Raw genomic sequence first — 21,218 nt, 5'->3', positions numbered from 1 at the left:
TTTTTTTTTTTTTTCCTTTCTTCCTCCCCCCTTATCCCTTATTTATTTATTTATTTTTCTTCTTCACCCTTTTTCCTTTTTTTTTCCACTTTATACTTTATTCTTTATTCCTTTTTCATTTGTATCTAGAGCTATCTTATAATTTGGTTTTATAGCTTCCTCACTTTTTTCCTTAACAGTGAGGATGAATGGTAATAAGCCCTTAAATGTGTCCTCTTAGAGTAAAAAAGCAGGTTTACTTAATAATTGGTATCGAGGGGAGAGGACATAGGGGAGACAGCAGACAAAGGAAAGAGATCGCAATCTCCAGAAGCCCGTCAGCCAAAGTGATCTCAGCAAGATTTAGTCAACAAGGTTAGTCCCAGCAGTACAGATGATAAGGGGAGAAGGATCCACAAGAACTGGAGGCACAAAGCGGAGGTCAGGTATGACGGGGGAATCAGAATAAAATCCCCAAACAAAGTCCGTCCAGCAACCTGACAGTCGCAACGGAGTTTACTCACAGTCACTATCACCGGAGGGGAAGAGGATCAGCAGCGCCGGGAAACACGAGGATAAGGAAGGAGATCAGACGTAGGAGGGGGGGTCAGACGGAGCTCCCAGGTGAGGCCCGACAACCCATCCAACAGCCCATCAGTCGAGGTGAGCACAGCAGAGTTAGTTGGTTAGTCACAGCGGTGCAGAGAGGAGGGGGGAGGATCAGCAGAAGCGGCACATTCAGCAAGCGGACAAGGAGGAGCACATACCCCCTGCGACCATAGAGAACGAAGGGCTAAGAACCATCACAGAGACGCCAGAGGATCAGGAAGGTCCGAGTAGCGGGTCAGCCGAGCCGTGGGGAGAGCGGAGAGCGCGACGTACTCTGTCTACGTCATCACGTCAGCAATGGTCACCACACCCAAGTAAACTCGGAGACCGACCTTCTTTAATACTCAAAACAGGCAGCCCGACAAAACCAAAGAGGAAGACGCACCACCGCATATTATATTACCATACAATGTCCAATACAAAAAAGTAGAAAATAGTATTAAAAAACACTTGAACCATCTACAGAGAGATAAGACAATAGGTTCACTGATCCCCACCAACCCACTTATAACCTACACCAAAGCACCCAACTTGGGCCTAAAAATAGCACCATTCATCAAAACACAGAAGAACAAAATGGGAGAACACTTGATGAACAGCTAGCTCAAACGCAAAGGCTTCTACAGATGTGATAGCTGCTGTAACTGCAGACTCACATCATTCCCCCAAAAAACTGAAAAAATAAGTTCAAGGACAAACAAATTCACACATGAGATTAAGGAATTTCTCACATGCAGCAGTACCAATGTCATTTACATTATCCAATGTCCCTGCAACAAACAGTATGTAGGAAGAACAAAAGGATCATTGAAAAAACGGGTCTCAGAACACATAACAACATCAAGAAAGGATATGACAAGCATTCCCTATCTAGTCATTTCAAAACACACCACAACCAAGACCCTAGTGGTCTTTCTTTTGCAGCAATAGAAAAAATAGAGAGAGACTGGAGAGGAGGCGATCATATCGCAAAAATGTCCTGCATAGAATCAAGATTAATTTGTGAACTAGACACATTCCTCCCCGAAGGCCTAAATGCCGAATTGGAATTGTTTGGATTCTTATAAACAATTTAGTATCCCTGCACCCTGGGACGGGTGTACTGGGCTGATGGGAAATCGTAGTCCAGCTGTTTACCAGCACTCCGATCTCCCCTCGGCTTTGAACCCCCGCCGCCATTCCACCCGTTGCAGCAGCTGATCAAACACAATACTCGTACATGTCCAGCACGTGCCCAATGCATGTCACATGGTATATATTGCATACCCCCGTATATATCACATGGTATAGAATGCACACCCCCGTATATATCACAAACCCCGACACACATCTACGTGCGTCTTTGTGTATCTAAACACATACTCTCGTATACCCAAACATAATTTTGTGCACCCTTATGCACCTTAATTAATTCTACATATTCTCCACAACCATAACTCCTCTATGCATCACATGTCATCCACACAAGATATACCCTAATTCACCTTTTAATATATATCACCATATTGCCTATTTATCTTATTTACTCTGCCCATAAAAAACACCACTCGTCCCAATACCACATTTGCCCCACCCCCCAAAAAGACCTTCATATGCCATCTTTTTCAATTCTCACATCTCCCCACTCTCATTGAAATTGGTTCAGTATCCAAACAGTTAACAATCACTCATTCCCTTAATTGAAGACACATGGGACCAATCGAAAGAGATAACCTTTAATTGAAGGAGGGGGATAAAAAGGGCGCCAATCCAACTAGCGGGTCACCACTGAGGAAGGAGTCAGCTAAGACTCCGAAACGCGTCTGGTGAAAGACCCGCTTACAGAGGACACCGACCACCATTAGGAAGTGCTTCCCTATCAACTTTCCAGCTGGCATATTCCTCACTACAGGATTCACATACAGCGGTCCTGAATCACGTGGGACGCCGCTCGTCTCAGACCACGTGGGACGCCGATCACATATCACGTGAGATGCCAAGACCACGTGGGGCGTTAGAGTCCATTGTGCAATCTGCCCACAAGCCGGAAACAAGGAGAACCCACCTACAGCACACAGGCAAGGATCGACAGCACTGACGGGATGCCGCAAAGGCATCAAAGGTAACAGCAGGCAGAGCAAGGCTTCTGTGTGGGATGCCACCGGAGACCTGTACAACTGATATGCCTGCTACATAACTTTTCAACAAACTCTCATCATCTTATACGACCTACTTGCGATCTTATGCATTAATCTTTGCATTTTAAACGCATCTACATATTTTTATATTTTTTTCTGCATTAACCGTTATTGACATTATGCATTAATTTATGCACTATATTTGTCCCTGCTGCACCACAAACAGTACCTCACACTGTGCACCATAACTACCACTCCAACACACTATACAGTGGATTATTCTCGGACATACAGGCACAGACCACTTTGACCACCAAACACGGCTGATGCACTAAGACTTTCTCTTCTTCTCCCCCCCTTTCCGGAATACTACACATTTTACCTTTTTTTCCTGGACTACTATAAGACTATCTTTATCCGGAATTCTGTACTATTTTTGCAATATTTTTGCACTATTTATATACGATTTTTATACTATTTTTATTTAATTGTATACCTACCCTTATCGCTACCTCTAATGCCATTTTAGGTCAATAAATTAGTTTTTGATACACTGATTCTTTCCGCCTCTCATTCTTCTTCCTTCACTGGATCCCAGATATTGAGCGTGCCGGTCCGTCCTTCAAACCTATCACTCTAGCTGGTGAATGCATGTTTGTTGGCACCGTATTAATATCTGCTACATTTTCATTAAAAAATTGAAATCAAAATCAATGCAGAATACCCTATGGACAACAGGAGCGCATCCAGCATTCTCTGACTCTGAGCCCAGTCACGCCCACTGTGAAGGAGCCCAGCACCGCCCCGCATCCTCCGAATCTCCTCCTTGCTCCCCACAGTGGACGTGGCTGGGCTCAGAGTCAGAGAACGCTGGACTCATCTCTCAAGCATGGAGGAGACAGGACTCATCTAAGGTTAATTTACATATCTAGAAAATCGTTTTTTTGACACAATAAAAGCACACAGAGCTATGGGGACTGGATATTGCGGATGTGCTAGCGGCGATCTAACAGCCCACGTCCTCAGCTCTATACCCAAAATCAAGGTGACAGGTTCCCTTTAACACCTTTGGGCTCTTCTGGGCTGTGTTGACCTCTTTGAATTTTAATTATTTGAACATGCTATGTCTGTTGACATATCTGCTGTTTGGCCATGGCAATCTAACTGTTGACTCCGCAGCTGTTACAGACAGAGAGAGAGAATAAGCTCTTGGTGTAATGCTAAAGACAGAATATTTCTCAGATTGTCTGGTCAATCATTGGCCATTCTCATCAATCACTTATCATAAAGCTATGGAGTGAAACACCTCTGAATTAAAGGGAACCTGTCATCAACTTTATGCTGCCCTAACTCAGAGCAGCATAAAGTAGGGACAGACATGATGATTTTAGCGGTGTGTCATTTAAGAGTTACAAGTAAGTGGTCATCCAAGAAACAGTATTATAATCATTGCAGCATAGACCTTGAAAAGAGTCAAATCTACCTGAGAAGAGTCAGAGTTATTTGTCAGCTTCAACTCACCCCACTCATCTTCTGATGATTGACAGCCTTCTCCTTACTTTTCTCCCTAAAAGAGAACTGCCGGTCATCAGACTCTTTTCAAGGCCTCGGCTGCAATGATTATGATGCTGGTTCTCGGGAATTACTTGCTTTTGGCTCATTAATGACATACTGCTGCAATCAGCGCATCTGTCCTCATTAAGTTCAGCAGAAAATTCCTGAAAGGTTTCCTTTAAGAGTGTCTGTCAATGCTTTATTATATTTTTGTAAGGTTGAGCATAAAGCTGATGACATGTGAATTGACATGTAATCGGTCATGTCAGAAACAATATGCAAACTATTCAAAGTGAAGCACAGTGTAATTTGTTCTTGAGTACAGTTCAGTAATTTTAATATTCCTAATCACTTTAATTCCAAAACTGTTCTACTATAAAACAAGAGTTAAAATGCATAGAGCAGACTCAAGAACTCATGTGCATAAATGGTATCCTCCAAAAACTACTTCCAATGAAACTGCTGAAAAGACAATGGGCCAGATATATCATTAGGCAACGTCACTTTTGTGGAGTGATAAAGTCGCAAAAAAATGTGCAAATCAAAATTTTGCGACTTTTTTGCGACTTTTTCAAGCCAAGCGCCAAGCACTCCAGTTTTGAGTAAATGGGCGTTTAGGCTTATGCAAATGATTGGCTAGACAAATTTACTATTGCGACTTTTTAGAAAAGTCGCAAAAAAGTCGCAAAAAAATGCGCAAAACCACTCCACTACATACCATGCTTTGCTTGTGACTAATTGTCCATTAACCTTGCTAGGATACTGAACTGAAGACTTCTTATTTTACATTCAGATTGCCTTTTAAAGTTTAGCCGATTAAATCTATTAAATGTGAAAAGTTTAAAAATTGATTCTATATTGAACTAAGTTTTTTAATAAAAAAACATGCATTTACGGATTTTACTGTTGTTACCTTATTCAATAGAATGTATGGTTTTTAAATGGAATTGTACAAAAGTTGCGTGCTTTAATTAATCATACAAAAAACAAAAACAATTAGGTATTTTATTTCTGAAACACAGTAATGGCCCAAATGAAGACATGTAAAAGATGGTCACAATGTAAGCTGCCAAGGCTGCACCACCACCAACCCAAACTTATATACAGTGTCCACAAATAAGCAGCACATGGAGCAGGGTAATAGTATTCACACTGTGGGACATGGCAGATGGGGTTGCTGTTGCCGAATCGTGTGACCACGTAAAAATTTAAAGCAAATGTAAACTCCATGCAACTTCGGAAAGAATAAATTTACACTAACATTCCTTAATATTAAAATTCACCATTGAGATCAAAGTGTTTGTCTCATCATAGACTCTAAGTTTAAACAGACCACTGTCACACAAAAATTAAACCCTTTAGGAGAACAGAATGAAAAGCAGGAAGTATTGGGCATGTGCTTGTCAATTTAATGGTTGCCACAGGGGCTGGAAAATATAGCAGTACGCTTTGAAGGCAAAATCCATGGTCTTAATAATAATGCATGTGAGCAGACGGCCATGTGACGAGCTATATTGAACAGATCTTATAGCACCCCAACCGGGTACCTGCGTTGATAGATGCTCCTAGTGCTTCCCGAGGACACCAAGCACTCCACTTGACCGTATCACATCCAAGCTAAAACGTCCATGAACGGCCCATATGTCCCTCTGCGACATACATTGTATACACAGTAGCACACAGTATCATAGATGCATTTAATGCAGTGCCCATCTGCATGCCCACCAGACTAATGTCCAGCACTCATCTGATCTTATGAGCGCGGAATAATAGTCTTGTGGGTGGCCCAATGTTCACAGCATCATAGCAATCTAACATGCTATGTGCTAGCAAGCGCACAATGTATGTTGTTCCAGGACAAAGGGGCCGCTGACGGACCATATCTCTCGGAGGGCACATGGTCGAGGACATGAGCCTGGACTCAGTTTGCTACTACAAACTTGATGGTCTCTCTCCTCAGTCTGCTGTAGAGGGGTGGTGTCTTAACCTCCACCTGCCTTGAGAGACTTAGATGGGGCACCCCAAAGTGGTAATGGGAGTGACAAGACTGCAATGAGTAATTCAGTCTGTATTGATGGAACTGCTCCTAGCTGTTCAGTGGGCCTCTGGCAGCTCTCTGCCCATGCCTATCTGCTCCGTCAGCTATTGTCCCATGCATGTTGCTAATACCGGCACTGCCTGATGTTAGTGGCACTGGCTAAAGTTTGGCCTTGCCATTACACCTTGGTCAAGATTTTACTAAACTAGTGTAATGTACAGCTGGCTTAGTTCACCATAGCAACCATTCAGATTACTCTTTTTATTTTGCACAGCTCCTTTGGAAAATAAAAGGTGGAATCTGATTGGTTGCTATGGGGTACTAAGCCAGTTCTACAATACAACAGTGTGATAATTCTCCACCCTTATGTTCTCATTTATACTTTGTTTCTCACAAGGATTACCAAAAAAGGTAGTATTCTGAATGGGGAAAATAAAACCATTACATTTGGAAAGAAGGTATTGACTCGAAATGGGATACGGCCATGCACTTAGGTACCTTGCAAACTCGATTTCATTCAGCATTCAGTCTTCGTGCCAGCAACCACCCAGACCTTGTTATTGAGGGTAAAAAGCGGTATAATAACTCCAGATCCAGGTTACCCATCACAGTTTTAGAATGGGTAAAAACAAAGTTTAACAATTATGCCTGGGTTTTGATAGTGATCCAATAATAGAAAAGGGTATCTTCCATCTCCAACAAAAATTTGAAGAAAAATGTGAGCCCCTGACTGAGGATGTACATCTGGGCAGAAGTTGAAAGTCTGACTTTCGGAGGGCGGCGCATTTTTTCAAAATTTGGCAAAGTTCTTGCAAGTAGATGGCACATTAAAAGTTAATATTCCAAATATTGGACTGTGGAATGTGGTGATGTATGGAATTACGCCTCATGCACACGACCGTAGGGTGTGTCCGCATCTGATGCAGCATTTATGAGCCTCAAATGGGTACTCCGTGTGCTGTCTCCATTTGTGGCTCAGTTTTGGGGCCCTGTTTAATTTTTCGGGGGAAAAAAAAAAAAAAAAAGGTCTACACTTTGAACAAAAGATTTGGCATTTTGATTGCATTCGCATGTGCCAATAGGCAAATGGGCAAAGGAAACACGGGTGGATTAGGTTTTGGGAGCATCCGTGGTTTGCCAAACACCAAATTCTAATTGGTTGTGTGCATGAGACCTAACACTATGATTTACAAGAAACATTGGCCATTCATTAAACCAAACCATGTTTAGCAAAAAGTTAGGGATTTGTTTTGTTAGTGTAAAGAGTGTTTTTACAAACTACAAATACACATTTGCCTTAAAGACCAAAAAACTACCTAACTAAAAAATACTTCTGTTGTGTGAGTCCAGCTGATTTTTCCTTAAACAAATAAGCACTGTTTGGAATTTAAAAAGGACAACCAACATATGATCGATGGTCCAAAAAATACAGTTTATTAAACCGAAATCAGATAGCCATTCTTCTTTTTAATAAATTATAACTTCAATAAATTAACATTATTTTTCACAGGTGGTCTGCCAATCTAACTGTTTAAGCGTAGAAATGTCAACATGTTGAGTCTCCAAATGTAACTTTAATGGCTTGTGTCTCCCTCTAAAATTTAAGGATACATTTTGGGGCAAACAAAAAAAAATAAACTTTGATTACTCCATCTCTAATGTTGTAAGCTTGTTCTGGGGAAAAGTTTTTAGACAAACCACACTTTTAAAAAAAAAAAAAAAAAGTAGGGTGGTTGCTTGCTGTTAGCCGCTGCATCCTCCTTTCAATTAAAATCCCCCTCATCCTGACGATTGACAGGGCCAACAAGCGATCTCCTCCAGGGGCTACCCCTGTATGCGTTTCAAATAATGCGGCAGCGCTGTACCGGTATTCAGTCGGCGCATGCGCACAGATAGGAGGATGCTCGATCGTCCACTCCTTCCTCAGTGCGCCTGGCCCAGGTGTAGATGTAAAGTCATCCTGGGAGGTGCATTAAGGAAGGAGCGTCAGAGCAAGCTGGAGCCAGCCGGAGGAGGAGAGCAGTCGCTGGCCCAGTCAATTAACATGAGGAGGTTGCGTTTTTTGTGAAGGAGGATGTGGCGGCTAACAGCTTTCAACTACCCTATTTGCCAGTAGCGAGCTAATTTACATATTATTCAAAGTGTTGATTTTTAAAAACTCGCCACCCCAAAAAAAGGTCGGAGTACTATAGGTGGAATAATTGCACAATTCTGGCTTAAATTCAACCAAAAATGTAAAAAAAACTTTGGAAGGGGCACTGAAGCCCTTGAAACGTGTAAAAATGCTTAAACATTGCATGAACATTTTTTAAGGGCTGAATAAAATGCTTTTTTGCTCTAATTGAACAACGTGTTTTTTAACATCATCTATTGCCTCCATTAGAGATTTAAATTGGTTCTGGCAAAGTTGAGTTAGCTTCCGAAATTCACATTCAATTTTTTCCTCTAACGTTGCAATAATGGGTGCCAAGTGACATTCAGGGGTAACTTCCAATGCATTCTCCAACTCAACTGGTTCCAAATTTAAAGTGATGATATCTTCTGGTTGATATTCTGCTTCCTATTTGGGGTGGAAATGAAAAAAAATAAATTAATATTAACTTAGTATTATATATGTCACAACCTTTTTAAATGAACAATAGATATCACTTAACCTGTAATTGCTCCTCTGCTGGGTTTGGATTAACTTTTTTTTTTTCTTTGAAACTTTAACAATTTTTTCGCCACTTTTCCCATCTGTATTGACAAAATTTGTATTATTAAAAATTAAAAATTCGACTGTAAATATCCCAAAATAAATTTAATCAATTTCCAAAAATTAGACCAAAAAAAGTCAAAAAGATTTTTCACCTATGGTTTTCAAAAAACCGTGATCTAAAACTATATTACACACAAATATCTGTCGAAGATTTTATTTTGTAAAGTTTAATGTCAATAACAATTACCAAGAGCAATGGACTTTCTGATTGATGCCAACATAGTACGCTGTCGAACTTTCAAATCAGAGTAGCGTTTTAGAATTTGTCTTCTGGTATGTTTAGTGCCATATTCGGTATAGAGAAGGCTTGAAAATTCCAGTAGTATTCGACATTTTTTCTCGTGCACTTCTCCACGACACGCTTCCTCATAACCCATTTCATCCATATATTTTACAATAGTAAATAGTTCCTTTCTGGAAAATGGGGCAGCTCTTTTCTTTTTATATTTTCCTATGGCAATTGAAGAAAATTTTTAGAACCACTGTAATTTGAAAAACATACAAAAAAATCTAATAACAAAATAAATAAAATACTTACTGCTTGAAGCCATTTGGCCAGAAAAGGTTTGTTCAAAGACGGTGTCCTTTTTAGGAGGAATCAATGTGACTTTAATCTGAAATACAAAAAGCAAGTCAAACTCAAAAAATAGAGCCCACATTAATGTTGGCCTCATCATTTTTCAGTAACGTTGCCAAACAATGACCTTTCACACTTGCATTAAGGCCTCATGCACACGGCCGTTTTTTTATGCGGTCCGCAAAACGGATTTCCGTTGTTCCATGATCTGTGACCATTTTTGCTTCCATGGGTCTTCCTTGATTTTTGGAGGATCCACGGACAAAAGTCAAAAGACGTTTTGGTGTCCGCATGGTCGTGCGGATCCTAACGGATCCATCCTGACTTACAATGCAAGTCAATGGGGACGGATCCATTTGTCGTTGACACAATATGGTGCATTTTCAAACGGATCCGTCGCCCATTAATTTTTCAAAAAAAGTCTGGAGTTAATATACCATAGGATCAGAGTTTTCACCAAAACAATGGTATATTTTAACTGGAAGCGTCCACTTCACCATGGGAACGCCTCTGTGTTTGAATATACTGTTGGATCAGAGTTTTCAAAAAATGCAAAAACAAAACAGGTTAGGCAGACGGATCCGCTCGGAACGGATGCAAGCGTTTGCATATAGGAGCGGATCCGTCTGTACAGACATCAGATGGATCCGCGCCTAACACAAGTGTGAAAGTAGTATGTTCTGATCCGTTTGGCCCTTTAAGTGGAGGGCCTGGCAAACGCTAAATGCACATTTTAATTGTGCATCTCCATAGTGGAATGGAGACAGTTTGGAGGCAAACAGATGCATTGAGAGTGACTTCTTATCCCTTTAGAATGCCTTTGTGAAAATATGTTTTTGTTTTGGCCAACAGTGAGAGTCCAGTAAACTATTTTCCCTGTTGTTTTAGAAACGCCAGTGTGTAAGTAGCCTAAAATGACAGAATAACTGTTGGCCGGCATACAGTTACATCACAGTGGCTCAATATTGACATTGATCTGTTCAGGCATATCCCCTTGCATTCAGAATAGAGAGTAATCTGTTCAGAATGCACAAGGATGTCTTCAGTTCTGTATATCTGTCGGTTTCCGAAATACTTAATCTTATAGAATGCAACCTTTTTTAGCTATGTGGGGAAAAACGGAAGACTAGCATGAATGGGTGTTTTGTTGTTTTCCACGCCCAAAAATGTAGTATTGCCTGATCTGGACTCTAAATTACAACTATGACACATTTTCCAGTTGAGCATGTCCATGACCAGACCCGTGAAATAGTTGCAAACCAATAAAAATAAAACCAGATATGTCTGTCCGCATGACATGCGGAGTGATGGATCGGTTCATGAAATGCATTTGCACGACCGATCCACATACAAATGTGTGGATTAACTTTAAACTGTCACATCTAGATTGGCAGATCCGATGTCCAGTTTCTAAGTCTGCATTTAGATACTTGCCTAACCTTCCACAAGTGGGACATTAACCTAAGCTGTGGGATTGCTCTCAACTTTAAACAGGAGACAGATGTTATACTCCCTTGAATCAAATCTAGGTGCAAAATGGCTTTATGTTCAAAGCCATCTCCCCATGTTGACCACACAACAACCTACACCTTTAATATTGTGTTTAAATAGCAGCTTCTCTTTTAACAGGTACTTTGGACAGTGTTCAATACATTCAAACATCTCCCATGTTAGCCAACTTACCAGCAACAACCTCTCTTCTGCTTTGCCTCTGGGCTGTGTCTTTGCTGCGTCATTCAAGGAACTCCCAGTGCAACGTAGCAATATTAAGCCTTCTGATTGGTTCCAGCTCTTTTTTAAAAAAAAAAGTTGCACGATGTTTCAAAAAGTCGCACGGAACATCAAAAAGTCGCACGTTAAGTGCGACTTTTTAAACGCAATGATATGGACAGTAGCATTCCAATGAAAACCGATCACATCATCACTGAAGCCAGTTTCCAGTACATATTGTTGTGACAAGCTCTGTCAAACTGGTCAATGACTAAGGTTACTGGAAAAACCTATATCTAAAGTCAACAGAAACAGATGTTTGGCTTACATTTAAAGATGCATCATGTACATTAAACTTTGGGTTCAAAAAGGAGAAGCAGCAGCGTCCAAAGCAACAGTTTATTAATTTAAAGGCACAATGACAGGACCAAGAAGCATATTTAGGTATATATCTGACAGTACAGGTCTTTTAAAGTGTATTAGAATCATCAGATTACCCCCCCCCCCCCCCTTCACCTTAGAAATACAGTAAATTGAAGTTTGTTAACCCTATAGAATTGTCTACATTCTGCCCAAGGAGCAGCGTCCCACCTCAACTTGCGCTGTGCCCAGCGCTTGGGCATAAAGCAGAGGCTGCATCGGCCTCTAAGATGCAGACTGTGCGCCGGCGCAATGTGATCCTGGCCAGTGAGGGTGCCTGGCGCATGCGCTGAAGATGAGCCGGAGGCCGATGCACATAGGAATGGATTGGGCAAGCACCAGATCTTGCGTCGGGGACAGTAGTAGCCGCCCTGCGAAGTGAATATTGATGAGTTGGGCAGCGCTTTAAAGCGGCAGTTGGGGGCGTCTGCCTGGGCGCAAATTGAGATGAAACGCCGCCCTTTTGTTCAGCTTTGAGACGATTCAAACAGGTTTTTAAACTTCAGTTTACTGTATTTAGAAGGTGGACAGGGGGGATACTTCGGTGATTCTAACACACTTTATAAGACCTGTACTGTCATATATATACCTAAATATGCTTATTGGGACTGTCAGTGTCCCTTTAAGGCCTCATGTACACGACCGTTTTCTGTGGCCCAGAGCAGACTGTGGAAACCCGGCTGGGGTTCCTGCTGACAGCTGGAGCGCATGGCGTCATTGGTTGCTATGACGCCGTGTGCTTCATGCAGCCGCTGCTGTTCAGTAATACACTAGAATAGTGTTTTACTGTCCAGCAGCAGGTAGATGAAGCGCACGGCGTCATAGCAACCAATGACGCCATGCGCTCCAGCTGTCAGCAGGAACCCCAGCCGGGTTTCCACAGTCTGCTCTGGGCCACAGAAAACGGTCGTGTACTTGAGTTGTAACAGATGCAATTTGGATGTGGATCCGAGGACATTTGCTGAGGGGTGATTAAATCCCTGATATACACCTGTTTGATGGAGCGCAGTCATTCACCACGCAGGTGTAGATCCATGTAATCAGGGAGGAGTATAAACCCCATTAGCCAATCCTTGATTTTTAGTTAGATGGCAAGATTCTTTGGCTTGTGGCTTTCTGTGGGGGTCTATGCATGTTTCTGGACTTTTTCAAGCGTTGCAGCCCTTGATTTAAAGTGGAAAAACAAGTCTGTTTGCACACTTTAATTGACATTTCATTGGGTAAGTACATTTTGAACTTTAGTGTGTTATTAAAGATGGTTTGGGCAAAATGGTTCAAAACAATATCCACAAGGAAGTTTGGGGTAGCTTCCTTTCCTTTATGTAATATGGTGCACTGACAACGTTGGATATAGACAGTTTGCACCCTTTCAGACGTGGGAGTTTACTAACCAATTTGTGGGATGTGTACTGTATAATCCGGCATTGATTTGGTCCCCATTTAACTTCAAAGGGGCTGTGTAATTGAGCTTTGATTTTTTCATGCATTACTTCCAATTTCAAACTGAACCCAACCATTCAATCCATACTAAAGCAAACTAACCTTAGACCGGGTCCGTCTGATGTCTGCTTTGACGGATCCGTTCCGATAATGCAGACGTTTGGTTGTGTTTAAAAAAAATTTGAAGTGTGAAAGTAGCCTGAACGTATCCGACCAGATTTTACATTGGAAGTCAATGGGGGACGGATCCGTTTGAAGTTTGAGCCGTATTGTGTCATCTTCAAACGGATCCGTCCCCATTGACTGACATTGTAAGTCTGAACGGATCCGCTTGTCTCCGCACGGCCAGGCGGACACCTGAACGCTGCAAGCAGCGTTCAGGTGTCCGCTTGCTGAGCGGAGCGGAGGCTGAACGCTGGCAGACTGATGCATTCTCAGCGGATCCGCGTCCACTCAGAATGCATTAGGGCAGTACGGATGCCCCTTCAAACGGAGCTCACGAGCGGACAGCCAAACGCTAGAGCGAAAGTAGCCTTTAGATGCATGCATGATAGCAGCTGATGTGCCTGACCAGGGCTGTTTTTTTTTTGGTTTATTCACAAATTTATTCACTAGCAAATAATGATGCTCTGAAAACTCACATTACATCTGTGTCTTAGTACTGTATAATGCGGCATGCATTAGTCTGCTGTGGATTTGCCATAGTGGTGCACAATCCATGAACTGTTATCTCAATTTGCTATTCACATTTTAATGGGTGAATTTATGGTTGGTTTCAAGGTCAATCGAGGCTTATCTGTTGTCCTGTAGCTAGTTCAAAATGTTTTCATACCTCCCTGTTTCTTCCAAAAGTGGGTAACTACCAGTATTAACGGAAAGGGAGTTGTGCTGCACTAGATGTTTTTGAAAAACTCACGTGTTCTCTCACAGTTTTTTGATTAAATTTACCAACCATTCGCCAAAAACACTTTCTGCAAAAATCAAGGGATTTACAATGCTCCAGCAATCAATGAGTCAATATCAGATTAAATTACACTAACTTGGGGCTGCACTGGCCTGTGGGTACTGGGACAGCGCAGCATCTGGTGGCTAAAGCGGTCTCTCTGCTCTGCTATAACTCTTGTCCCTCCTCAATATTTTTGTGCCCTTAGGCTAGTTGCACACTGTCTTTTCAGGGTCCCCTTGTGAGATCAGTTTCAGGCTGCTCGTAAGCTTTTAAAAAGGAGAACAGTTTAGGCCAAATGCATTTGAAATGGTTAAGTATCGATTGCATTGGCATCGATTAACCCCTGTGCAGGCCCTATTTTGCTCCTGAGGCGGACACCCAAATGCTGTTAGCAGTACAAGTGTTTGCTATATAGGTGCGCATCCATCTGTGCAGATACCAGACTGAACCCTGCCTAACGTAGGTGTGCGAATAGCCTTCCTTTTAGTGCTACTATCAGACATTCGCTGTGTCCTAATGTCAAGTACCTTAAACTTTCATTTTTCCACTTTTCTCAAGAAGCACGTTATGACATCTATTGAGCATGCATAATATGTTACTTGGCCTCTTTGAGCAGATGGGGCATTTGTTCCCCACCTACACCCTCTTGCCTCTGGCATATTGACCGGACTCTCAAAATTGAATAGAGAGCAGGCAGAGCTCAACTCGTCAAGCTGTCCCTCGTTTTGTTGTAAATCTGGCGCATGTGTCGGCCATTTTGTTTGTTTTCAAGCTCCCAAGAAGACTATCACTTATGCACCAACACAAATCTGATTTTATGGAGCCGCTTGGCTAATGGGTATATATACAGTGGTGCAAAATGCATTTTTTAAGGACGGTGTTCCCATATTGTATTAGCCATTTGTTTGTGTACAGTTTTTTTGGTTTAACGTATGTATTTGTTGTTGCTTTAGTATGTTTTTTAGTTAAATGTTTTGATCTTTTTTTTTTCCTTTTTAAACCACTCACAGGCTATATTGGAATGGATGTTCTACTCTTACAAAGGTATCTCAATCTACAGTCTGGAAATATAATTATCCCCAGATTACGGAAAAAAAGACGTTTTCGAATCAGATTTTTGTTATATTCCACACCGGTTGATAATTTTCAGCAAACCTTTACATTAAATGAAGAAGCTTTTTTAGAACTCTATGAAAAAATAAAACCTATCATAAACAACACAACTAATAGATCTCAAGCCATAAGTGGAAAACTAAAACTATTATCTGTTTTGCATTTTTTGGCCACTGAAAACTTCCAACACTGTATTGGTGGTCGTTTTGGATTCAGTCAGGCAGCTTTTTCCAGAATACTGCACCAAGTAATAAAGGCTATTATTTCTGTGTGTAAAACATATATTCACTTTCCCACGTCACCGTTTGAAATTTCAAAATTCAAAAAAGATTTCTTTCTCAAGGCTGGTTTTCCAAACATAATTTCATTAATAGACTGCACTCACGTTGCTCTTATACCACCCAGTGATGTGGAGATGATCTACCGCAATCGAAAAATGTACCACTCGATTAATGTTCAAATGTGTTGTGGCCCCAATATGGAGATCACTGATGTTGTTGCCAAGTTTCCTGGAAGCACACATGACGCATTTATCTTGCAAAATAGCTGTTTGGGAACTAAGTTAATGGATGGTGATTTTGGAAATGGCTTATTATTGGGTAATGTATAGGTTTAAATTTTCCTTTTAAAATTGTTTATTATTTTTTTTATAAATTAGGATTGCAAAGATATGTATCTGCGCTCTTTTTTTATTTTTTTAGTCTAATTTTTTTTTAAAACTATGAAGTTTGGAAGTCCAAACGATTAGATATCGGTTTCTTATTAAAGTAAACAATGTTTCTGTGCATACACAATGTTGGTTCTTTTAATTTTTTCTTTTTTTTGTTTTTAATTCATAAAGGAGACAATGGATACAGCCTGAAAACATGGCTAATGACGCCATATTTGAATCCAAGTTTGGAAGCGGAAAAAAAATTCAACAAAGCGCATAAAAAAACAAGGGGAATGATTGAACGAGTTTTTGGTGTTTTAAAAAGTAGATTTCGTTGTTTAGATATGACCGGTGGGGCACTTTTGTACACTCCCGAATTTGTGTGCAAAATTATTGTCGCTTGTTGTATATTACACAACTTAGCCCACAAATTTAATTTAGCTATTGAGATTGCCGAAAATCTACGAGAGGAAATAAGTAGTCAAGGTATCCAACTTGTTGAAGGGAATGATGATGGTTATGTTGTTAGACGTGAAATTACTCAATCTTTTTTTGGTTAAAAAAATCTGATACAGTGATGTTTTTATTTTTTGGGAAACTAAACTTTGGCTACACATTTTGATAGTTTATCACCTTGAAATATCAATTTTCCTTCCAGAACAACATGTTTGCAATGTGACATTTTTTTTTATTTTTTAAGTTTTTAAATTTGATTTAATTGTGTACAAAATATATCAAAATTCATTTTAAACTGTCTAGTTTATGTCAAATGTTTTGTAGTTTTGTCTGTTTAAATATCTATTGACTAATATGTATTGATTGTTTTGGGTATAGACAAACCTTTCTCATTTTGATTTTTCAATTATAATTTTTCAAACTTCAAATATTTTTGAATAAATAAAAACTTCAATTTTGGTGTAACCAAATAGTTTTATTCTTTTTTTAAGGTTTAAACCGAAAAACATTTTACATTTGAAAATAACATCTGAAAGCATTTGGGCAAACCAAATAATATACAAAGGCAATTTAAACAATTATTCCAACGAATTTACTAAAATAGGCCCCAAAGAACGGGACTTCAGCAGTGTGTGCCCATTTTGGGACTTTACGCCCACACCAAAAGTTAGCCTATGGTACCCTTGCAGAGTTAAATGCACTTATGCACCATTAACTACAACAGTCCAGGACTGTTTCTCACAAAGAGGCCATGCAAACATGCCAAGAGGGGACCTCACTAAGTTAAAAAGAGCGTTTGGCCTGTCAGTTTTCCAACTCCATTCTAAAAGCTGTTAAGATTTGTAAGGATGCATTTGGCACATTAGTGAGCGGAACAGAGCCCACAAGCCCCGTAGACTATAATGGAGTGCGTTAGTTTCTCTGTAATTGAAAGGGTATTTAAATGGTGATCAAAAAGCATGCAGTACTTTTGTCTCCGCTCCCAAATCATCTTCAGAGTCTAATCCAAACGCAGCCTGTAACACTCTATGGGGTCCCTAAGCTGCGTTGTGCTCAGTTACATGCAGGTTCCGTCCTTTCCTTTTTCCGGCCACTATAAGGCATTAAGAGAACTGAAAAGGCCGAACGCTGTTGTGAACTCTGGCTTAAACTTGGTAACTTAACAATAAGACTCTGGCCTACTAGAGGCATGTTGACGTTGCAGGGTCTGCCAATCTGGCGCCACCATAAAAGTGAAAATAGAGATGGATTCTCGTCCAAAAATGTTGTTTGCTGCAGATTAATTAGGCAAGTGAGATCACTTGCTGGACACATCTAAAATACAATTCCAGCACAACTTTTAAAAAAGACTGTGGACCACATCACCCCACCAAACATGACTAAATCCAACTTTCATTGAACAAATGGATCCAGCACTTTTTGTGTCCAGAGACGGCTTGCCATGTTTTTTTTCTTTCAGAAACCAAAACTATTCACATTTCAACACTGTAGGCAATGTGACATGCTCCAAAATCCTGCTACCATGAGGGTTTTTGGCGTAATTGCAAAATACGGCATGTCCATATTTTTATATTTGGATTGGCCCAAGAAATGAGACAAGTAGTCAAATTGACTAGTTGTTGTACATTTTGTTAATGATCAGATTTTTGCTTTTTCACATAACACTTTTTGGGATTAGATATTTCTTTTTTCACCTTCAACAGATACTTTCCTTTATCTGACATTTCTTTTGAAATGTTAGGCTTTTTTATGGTTTTTTGAACTTTTTTTTTTGGAGAGGGAAGAGGAACATTGCTTTCCAAACTCGAAAATTGACTAGCACTATCTTCTTGGTCCAATGACTGTTGATAGACACTGAGGTTCAGAGGTTCATCTGCAAATTCACTAATATCATATCCGATAGATGTAGATGGGCTTGAAACACTGGTTCTTGTCCTTTTTGGAGAAGTGCTAGGTTGTTCCATTATGTTTCGCATTTTTGAAACCTCCTTAAAAATTCCAGTTAGTGAAACATTCAAATCAGTTCTTATATTTTGCAATGACATTGCTATGTCTCTTTGGGTTTGAATCAGATCATTATAAAACATTTGTGTTGCATTCATATACCTATTTAGTGTGTTTCTTGAATTTTCATCATGTACTGGCTGTGGATTGTGTTCCTCCTGTCTAGTCTCCAAATTGGTGTTGTCTTCATTTGGCGATGAATTTTCGGCTGCCACACAAATTTCCACATCTTCGTCCAAGTTATGCGTTATTTGTGGTTCTAAAAAATTTAAACAGACCAATTTTTTAAAGTATAGAAATGTACATTTTTATGGCTGGTGGGTTTGATTTTTTCTTTTTTTTTAGTGTAATTTTCTTAAAAAATCGAATGTATAACATGTTATTTTTTTATAAACAATCATCAAGTTTTCCAGTTTCCGTTAATGACTATTTGTTATCAAAAGTGTAATTTTAAACAAAATATTAGTTATAAAGTTGAAAATACAAACCTTCTTGCAAATCCAAATCCATTGTATCCATGTTTCCAATCCCACATATTTGCTCTTTACGATAGGTGTTAGCAATTAGTTCTTCGATTTCATTCAAACCAGTAGTATTGCATGGCCCACCTCCAGTTTGTGTAACCATTTTTTGTATTTTTGACAATTTTAATTTACAAAGTCGATGACAATCATGCCATTTCTTCTTTAAGTCAGATATAGATCTCTTGTCAATTCCTAAACTGTTGATTTGCACCCCAATATTTGTCCATATTTTATTTTTGAAGGCTAATGGTAGACGATCCGCGTTTTTCCCAAATAAAGAGTCATAGTTAGATACCACCTGTTGGAATGAAAACCGATTTGTAGATTAATAACTAACCAATCCACATAATTTTTTCAAAACATTAGTGCTTTTAAATATTAGATTATTCATAAGAATTTCATAATGTATTTTGGCACATTCAAATTTGTAATAAATATTATGAGAGATTCTGCATAGCAATGAGACAAGCAGACACGTCTTTTTTGCAATATTGTATTGGCAAAGGTACCGTATTTTTCGCATTATAAGACACACTTTTTGCCCCCAAAAGTGGTGGGAAAATGGCCGTGCCTCTTCTAAATCAAATACATCGCTGGCCGCTATGCTGCACAGAGCGGCCAGCAAAGTATCAGTGACAGTGTGGAGGGAGGAGGCGGGGCCCGGTGCCTACTGTAATACAGCGGGCCCCGCAACTGTTATAGATCAGATTGAATGTTTATCTAATAGTATATGCTCTGTACGGCTCTTACTGTAGTACTGTAAGTATTGCGCAGACCGGCATCTCCCTCGGTCATGCGCCGTCTGCCCCAGCTCCCTCTGTCATGCGCCGTCTGCCCCAGCTCCCTCTGTCATGAGTCGCCTGCCCCAGCTGCCTTCTGGCATGCGCCGCCTGCCCCAGCTGCCTTCTGGCATGCGCCGCCTGCCCGTTCATTCTTAAAGTGAGATAAGCAGGCAGGCGACGCATGACAGAGGGAGCTGGAGCAGACGGCGCATGAGGAAGGAGGTGCGGCAAGTGGCGCATGACCCCATAACAGTGCGTCATCCACAGATCCCCCATAACAGTGTCATCCACAGATCCCCATAACAGTGCGTCATCCTCAGACCACCTTTAGTTCCAATGATACCTTAAGCACATCTTTTTGTGTTTTGTTTTTTTTTACAGAATTTCCTCCTCCAAAACCTAGGTGCGTCTTATCATCTGGTGCGTCTTAGAAAGCAAAAAATACGCTTTTTTTTTTTTTTGGCCCAAACTTTGAAACATTCATTTATCTTAAGTTTGGCAAATGCGGAGGAAGAGTAATAAATGTTTGAAGGGAGTAATCAGGCCACATGCACAGAGCCTTTGCACATTTGAAGCTGTCTAACGGCGATTAAGGTTCCATTGACATGTCGGCCATTTAGAAAGGTTTTTGGCGCCATGGAATTGCAGACCAAATCATTTCTATGGTGCAGCACGATGTGCTGCCTGGACTCAGAATTGCGCATTGTTACTTCTGGATTCGCTATTCCGCTGCTGCACGAAATATAAGATGTCCTATTTGTGTCCACAATTGGTGACCTGACCAGGCATATTCAATTTGTGGCAGTGAGCAAAATGTGGAAGGGACTTGACCGCTGTGTGTGTTTTGCAATTTTTCCGATCAGTGTATCCACCCAAAACGTTATGAACATGTGAGTGTACCCGCATTAGCCGATTTTAACCAAAATCTAAACATCCATGTTAACCTCTATCCATCCCTGTAGATTAAACTCCATTGAAATTTGACTTGATTTTTTATTTAATTTTAAAATGTTTGTAGGATTAGTATTACACACCACATGAATGTGCCCTTTCTCCGCCAGTGAATGCCCCACAAACTCGTGACATAAAGAATGTTTCAAAGGCACCCATCTAGCCATTTTTACCTATATTTTCAATGTAATATATTTACATATACTCTTGCATTTTGTCCAAATAACAAACTTTTCACATTTTTTTTACCTTTTCAACTAATATTTTTTTTCTTCAGCGGTGAAATTTTTTTTTTTCCGTCGCTTTTCTTCGGTATTGACAGGCACCTGATTGTCTGAGGAATCTCTATTTTCGGATACTTCTAAATCAGGTATTGTTGAAGCATTGGTTGGAGGGACAATACTTTGGCTTGTAGATGCTGTTGCTTCCGGATTTGAATTATTACTAACATGTCTGCTAAGCTGTGGGGCATAATTTTGGAGAAATTGGACAAACAGAGCATTAATCATCGATGGATCCATGTTTGCCATGTTCTCTTTCAATGTACCTCAGGGAATGAAGGGATAAATGTGACTGGTTCCTCATGTG

Source organism: Bufo bufo, chromosome 4 (genome assembly GCF_905171765.1).
Source record: "Bufo bufo chromosome 4, aBufBuf1.1, whole genome shotgun sequence".
In the NCBI taxonomy this organism is placed as follows: Eukaryota; Metazoa; Chordata; class Amphibia; order Anura; family Bufonidae; genus Bufo; species Bufo bufo.
Note: the sequence above shows the minus strand (reverse complement) of the source record.